The sequence below is a fragment of the Arachis duranensis genome, chromosome 9, assembly GCF_000817695.3.
Source record: "Arachis duranensis cultivar V14167 chromosome 9, aradu.V14167.gnm2.J7QH, whole genome shotgun sequence".
Lineage (NCBI taxonomy): Eukaryota > Viridiplantae > Streptophyta > Magnoliopsida > Fabales > Fabaceae > Arachis > Arachis duranensis.
Genome location: NC_029780.3, coordinates 61,778,760 through 61,786,062, shown reverse-complemented (window position 1 = coordinate 61,786,062; position 7,303 = coordinate 61,778,760). Strand labels below are relative to the sequence as shown.

At 41.6% G+C, this 7,303-nt stretch overlaps 1 non-coding gene across 1 annotated transcript; it reads right to left on the bottom strand.

Annotated features, from left to right (window-relative positions):
- Positions 1 to 1,183: 1,183 nt before the first annotated feature.
- Positions 1,184 to 1,287, bottom strand: LOC127742060 (small nucleolar RNA R71). The gene has a single exon (XR_008003247.1). It is a non-coding gene; the product is annotated as a small nucleolar RNA R71 (small nucleolar RNA).
- Between the last annotated feature and the right edge of the window lie 6,016 nt (positions 1,288 to 7,303).

The window sequence follows — 7,303 nt, the reverse complement described above, 5'->3', positions numbered from 1 at the left end:
CTGATCTACCACTTTCTCTTTACATTCTGCAATTAAATTCATGCAATCACCCCGATCCCTTTTTAATTTCAGCAATTTAGCTTCTCGCTCTTTAATTCATGCAATTTAAGATTCCGCAATTCTCATCTAAATCTTGATTCCGCTCAACTAGAACAAACTTCTAATCTGAATTGCTCATTCAACCAATCCTTGTGGGATTCGACCTCACTCTATTGTGAGTTTTTACTTGACGATAACCGGTGCACTTGCCGGAAGGAATTTTGCCGTTTGTGCAATTTTCCTTAATCGTAGCTATACCCAGTTATAGCGCATCAAGTTTATGGCGCCGTTGCCGGGGATTGGTTTTCGATTGACAATTCTCAAATTGGAAGTTAACTAGATTGAGCAATTTTTTTTGTTTTGTTAATTTAGTTCAAGTTACTTGTTGAATTTTAATTCCTGCACTCTGTTATTTGCTTTTTCTTTCTTATGCCTTTAAATTCAAGCAACTAACTCACTGACCCACTAACTATTTGATTTAATTCCTCAACTGCTCTAACCATACTCTTCCATTAACCAAGAGTATTCCACTTGGTTGTTGCTTGTGGTGTGTTCTTGTATGACAGGTAGGAGAGGAGAGACATCAACCCCTCCATATACCGAACCAGAGAGGACCCTTCATAGACTTAGAAGGGAAGCAAGAAGGAAGAGGGTACTGGGAGAAGAAGAATCTGAAGGAGAATCTGAGGACAACTTTGAGGGAGCTCTAGATCTCAACATGGATAGAGAAGTTCACAACCATGAGAGGGATGATGGAAACAATGCCATTCCTGAGAGAAGGGTTCTTGGTTCATACATAAACCCAACCTCTGGGAATTGTGGTAGTAGCATTCAGAAACCACCCATTCAAGCCAACAATTTTGAACTCAAACCACAGCTAATATCACTGGTGGAGAACCATTGTTCATTTGGTGGGAGTGCTAATGAAGATCCAAATCAATATCTCACCAAATTCCTGAGAATTTGTGACACAGTGAAGTCCAATGGAGTCCAGGAAGATGCCTACAAACTGCTCTTGTTCCCATTTTCACTTAGGGACAAGGCAACTAAGTGGCTGGAATCATTCCCAAGGGACAGCCTAACAACCTGGGATGAGGTGGAAAGCAAGTTTCTGGCACGTTTCTACCCCCCACAAAAGGTCAATAGGCTTCGATCTGAGGTTCAGACTTTTAGACAACAAGATGGTGAAACTCTCTACGAGGCATGGGAGAGGTTCAAGGATTTGACAAGGAAATGCCCACCAGACATGTTCCATGACTGGGTGCAATTGCATATTTTCTATGATGGACTTTCTTATGAATCAAGGAAGGCTGTAGACCATTCATCAGGAGGTTCATTGAACAGGAAAAAGACTGTGGAAGAAGCCATTGAAGTGATTGAGACAGTGGCTGAGAATGAGTACTACTATGCTTCAGAGAGACACAACACTAAGGGAGTCATGGAGCTGAACCATGTTGATACAATTCTAGCCCAAAACAAGGTGTTTGCCAAGCAACTAGCAGAGCTCACCAGGAAATTAGAAACAAATCAAGTGGCTGCAATACACACACAAGATCAAGAGGAAGTAAGCACTGAAGGAGGTGATTGGGAAGAGGCCAACTATGTGGGAAATCAACAAAGGCAACCATATGATCCACATTCCACCACTTACAACCCAGGCTGGAAAAACCACCCAAACTTTGGGTGGGGAAACCAGCAAACCCAACCACAAAACCACAAACCTTACAACCCCAACCAACATAACAATTCCACATACCAAAACTCCAACCAAAGATCATACCAAGCCACACAAAACACTTACTCCCAACCACCATATCATGGCCAAAATAATCAACCTGCCCAACCTAATCCGAACCAACAATTTCAAGATCAATTAAATAGGATAGAAGGAATGCTAGCAAACATGGGTCAGGACATAAGTGAGTTGAAAAGCTTTAGGGACGATGTGAGATCGACCTTAAGGAACCATGGCGAAAAACTCAAGTGGATGGAGGCTCGAGTAGGAGAACTATCTCAACAGGCCCCCAAATCAACTGCAGTGTTCCCTAGTGACACGGAAAAGAATCCTAAAGGGGAACAAAAGGGAGTGAGATGGGAAGAATGCAAGGCCATCACCATATTGAAGGAAGTCTCAGAAGAAGAAGGAATCAGACCCTCAGAACAGGAGCCAGAAATCTTGAAGGAAGGTGTGGAAGAAGCTAAGCAGGAAAGTGAAACTGAGCAAGCCAAGGAACTGCAAAATAAAGGCATGCTGGAAACATACCAACCAAAAGCACCATTTCCTCAGAGGTTAGGAGGAGGTGAAAAAGGGAAAACATATTCAAGGTTTTTAGAGACATTTAAGTCTCTCCATATCAATATTCCCTTTCTTGAGATTCTCCAGCAGATGCCTACACACATCAGGTATTTGAAGGAATTGCTGAGCAAGAAAAGAGTTTTGAAGGGAGGACAAACTGTAATAATGAACAAGGAATGCAGTGCACTCATCAAGAAAGACATGGTCTCTAAGAAAACAGACCCAGGAAGTTTTCATATCCCCTGCATCATAGGGGAAACAAAAATTGACAGAGGATTCTGTGATCTAGGAGCTAGCATAAATGTGATGCCTCTGACTCTTATGAAGAGGCTACAACTGAATGAGGTGAGATCCACTGATGTAATCATACAACTGGCTGACAAAACTCAAAAGCAAGCTGAAGGGGTAGTAGAAAATGTGCTGGTGAAAGTGGGAAACTATTTCTTCCCCACAGACTTTGTCGTTCTGGACATGGAGGAAAGCTACTTACACCCTATCATTCTGGGAAGTCCATTTCTAGCCACTGCTAGAGCACTTATAGATATAGAACAAGGAGAGCTAATTTTGAGAGTACATGATGAACAGCTCATATTCCATGTTTTCAAGTCCGCATCTGAGCCTGAACCAGAAGAGCCTAACAAGATCAATTAAACAGGATAGAAGGAATGCTTGCAACCATGAGTTAAGACATAACCGATTTGAAAGCTTTTAAGGAAGAAATAAATTCTAACTTGCAAAACCAAGGAGCTGCCATCCAGAAGCTAGAAAATCAAATTGTGTATTTGTCTAAGCAAACCCCTGGGCCAAGCGTTTCTCATGCTGCCAAGGCTATTACAAGGGAAGAATGTAAAGCCATAACACTCAGAAGTGGAAAGAAGCTAAGGGAGATCTCAAAGGAAACCACAGAGGATGAAGCAAGGGAAGATGTGGGAGACAAGGAACAGGGACAATCTTTTATACCATCTGCAACAAAAGAAAAAGAAAAAGAGGTCCTGAAGCCTTATACACCCAAAGTACCATATCCTCAGCGTTTGATGAAAAGTGAAAAGGATGGCCAATTCTCCAGATTCTTGGAGATTTTCAAGAAGCTTCAAATCAACATTCCATTTGCTGAGGCAATAGAGCAAATGCCACTCTATGCAAAATTCTTAAAGGAATTAATGACCAAGAAGAGAAGCTGGAGTCCTCAGCGTTTGATGAAAAGTGAAAAGGATGGCCAATTCTCTAGATTCTTGGAGATTTTCAAGAAGCTTCAAATCAACATTCCGTTTGCTGAGGCAATAGAGCAAATGCCACTCTATGCAAAATTCTTGAAGGAATTAATGACCAAGAAGAGGAGCTGGAGAAATGAGGAAACCGTGTTGTTAACCGAAGAATGCAGTGCCATCATTCAACACAAACTGCCTCAGAAATTGAAGGATCCAGGCAGTTTCCAAATCCCCTACATCATAGGAGAAGTCATGGTGGAGAAGGCCTTGTGTGACTTAGGGGCCAGTATCAATTTGATGTCTCTAACCATGATGAGAAGAATGAAGATTGAGGAAGCCAAACCAACAAGAATGGACCTCCAATTGGCAGATCGAACTTTTAAATTCCCTCATGGGATAGTTGAAGATTTGTTGGTGAAAGTGGGAGATTTTATATTTCCTGCCGATTTTGTGGTGTTAGATATGGAGGAAGAAGCCAAAGCTTCGATAATCCTGGGAAGACCCTTCCTGGCTACTGCTGGAGCCATCATAGATGTCCAAAAGGGTGAACTCACTCTTAGACTACATGATGAGAAATTGGTGTTTAACGTATTCAAGGCAATGAGCTATCCATCAGAATCACTAAAGGAATGCATGAGAGTGGATGTAGTGGACATTGCAATACAAGAAACCTTTGAGGAAACCACAAGGGAAGTGGCAGAGGAGGAGTTCACCAAGGATATTGAAGTTAGTGACATCAAGGCTGCCGAAACAACCATGCCAAGCATGCCAGAGAAAGTGAAAGAAGAAAAGGAAGCACCAAAACCTGAGCTCAAAGCATTGCCCCCTAATCTCAAGTATGCATACTTCGGAAGTGATGAGAGCCATCCTGTTATCATTAGCTCTACCCTGAGCCAAGAACAGGAAGAAGAATTGATCAAGGTGCTACAAACTCATCAAGATGCCATTGGATGGACCCTAGCTGATTTGAAAGGGATAAGTTCATCCATATGCATGCATAAAATCTTGTTAGTAGAGGATGCTAGACCGTCCATTCAAGCTCAGAGAAGATTGAATCCCGTCATGAAAGAAGTGGTACAAAAGGAGGTTATGAAGTTATGGCAGGCAGGGGTAATCTACCCCATTTCTGACAGCCCATGGGTTAGTCCCATCCATGTAGTTCCCAAGAAAGGTGGCATAACTGTGGTGCCAAATGAGAGGAACGAACTCATACCCACAAGAACTGTCACTGGGTGGAGGATGTGCATAGACTACAGGAAGCTCAATGAAGCCACCAGAAAAGATCATTTCACACTCCCATTCATGGATCAGATGCTTGAAAGGCTTACAGGACATGCTTACTATTGCTTTCTTGATGGATACTCAGGCTATAATCAGATAGTAGTTGATCCAAGAGATCAAGAGAAAACATCATTTGTTTGTCCATATGGAGTTTTTGCATATAGATGCATGCCCTTTGGATTGTGCAATGCACCTGCAACTTTCCAAAGGTGCATGCTGTCCATCTTTTCGGACATGATCGAAAAGTTTATTGAAGTTTTCATGGATGATTTTTCTGTGTTTGGAAATTCTTTTCCTAGCTGCCTACACCACCTTGCCTTGGTGCTTAAGAGATGCCAAGAGACGAACCTAGTATTAAACTGGGAAAAGTGCCATTTCATGGTCACAGAAGGAATAGTCCTTGGCCACAAAATCTCTAATAGAGGCATTGAGGTGGATAGAGCTAAGGTGGAACTCATTGAAAAACTACCTCCACCAAGTAATGTCAAGGCAGTTAGGAGTTTTTTGGGACACGCTGGCTTTTACAGAAGGTTTATTAGAGACTTTTCTAAAATAGCCAAACCCTTGAGTAACTTGCTTGTCTCTGATACACCTTTTGTATTTGATAAAAATTGCATGCTAGCATATGAACTTTTGAAGCAAAAACTTTCCTCTGCACCTATCATTGCCCCACCTGATTGGAACTTACCTTCTGAACTGATGTGTGATGCATCAGACCTTGCTATTGGGGCAGTGTTAGGACAAAGGAAAGACAATTTGGTACATGTGATTTATTATGCCAGTAAAGTCTTGAATGATAACCAAAGGAATTACACAACCACTGAAAAAGAACTCTTGGCAATAGTATTTGCATTTGACAAATTTAGATCCTATCTCATTGGATCTAAAGTCATTGTCTTCACTGATCATTCAGCTTTAAAATACTTACTTGCAAAACAAGAATCCAAACCAAGACTTATTAGATGGGTTCTTTTATTGCAGGAATTTGACATTGAAATCAAAGACAAGAAGGGTGTAGAGAACAAGGTAGCAGACCATTTATCAAGGATACCATGTGAAGAAGGAAGCACACAAAGCACACATATAAATGAGTGCTTCCCTGATGAACAACTCATGGTAATTCACAAAGCACCCTGGTTTGCAGACATAGCAAACTTCAAAGCCACTGGGAGTTTGCCGTTGGAATTTAACAAGCATCAAAAGAAGAAATTAGTAAATGATGCCAAATACTTCATCTGGGACGAACCATACTTGTTCAAAAAATGTTCAGATGGCATACTCAGAAGGTGCATATCAGAGGAAGAAGGAAGGGAAGTCTTATGGGACTGCCATGGCTCCACTTATGGAGGACATTTTGCAGGAGAAAGAACAGCAGCTAAGGTGTTGCAGTGTGGTTTTTATTGGCCCACCATCTTCAAAGATGCAAAGGAACTAGTGAAGCACTGCCATAAATGCCGGAAAGCGGGGAACCTGCCAAGAAGAAATAAAATGCCACAACAATTCATTCTGGAACTTGAATTGTTTGATGTATGGGGGATAGATTTCATGGGACCCTTTCCCACCTCATACTCAAATAATTACATTCTTGTGGCAGTAGACTATGTCTCCAAATGGGTTGAAGCAATAGCAACTCCAACCAATGATAACAAGGTAGTCCTGAACTTCCTCAGAAAACAAATTTTTTGCCGTTTTGGGGTTCCAAGAGCAATCATCAGTGATGGAGGAAGCCACTTCTGCAACAAACCATTAGAGGCATTGCTTCTAAAATATGGAGTCAAACACAAGGTAGCCACACCATACCATCCACAGACAAGTGGGCAAGCAGAAATATCTAATAGGGAACTCAAAAGAATCCTGGAAAAGACTGTGGGAACTTCAAGGAAGGACTGGTCGATTAAGCTAGATGATGCTCTTTGGGCATATAGGACAGCTTTCAAAACACCAATTGGAATGTCTCCTTACCAACTAGTATATGGAAAAGCTTACCATTTGCCACTAGAGTTAGAGCACAAAGCATTTTGGGCTTTGAAACTCTTGAACTTGGATAGCAAGGCTGCTGGAGAAAGAAGGATGTTGCAAATCCAAGAGTTGGAAGAATTCAGAGCTGAAGCGTATGAGAATGCCAAAATTTACAAAGAAAGAGCAAAGAAGAAGCATGACAGCAACATAGCCCCAAGAAAATTTGAAGAGGGACAAAAAGTATTGCTCTACAATTCTAGGCTAAAGCTATTTCCAGGAAAACTAAAATCAAGGTGGTCTGGACCATTCCTTGTCACCAAGGTCTCCCAATATGGACAAGTAGAAATCATGGAAGAAAAATCACAAAGAACCTTCACTGTGAATGGTCAAAGACTCAAACATTACTTGGGAGATGTAGAGGAGAAGGACAAGGTTAAATATCACCTCAACTGAGGAAGACAACCGTCAAGCTAGTGACGTTAAAGAAGCGCTTGTTGGGAGGCAACCCAACCTGAGGTAA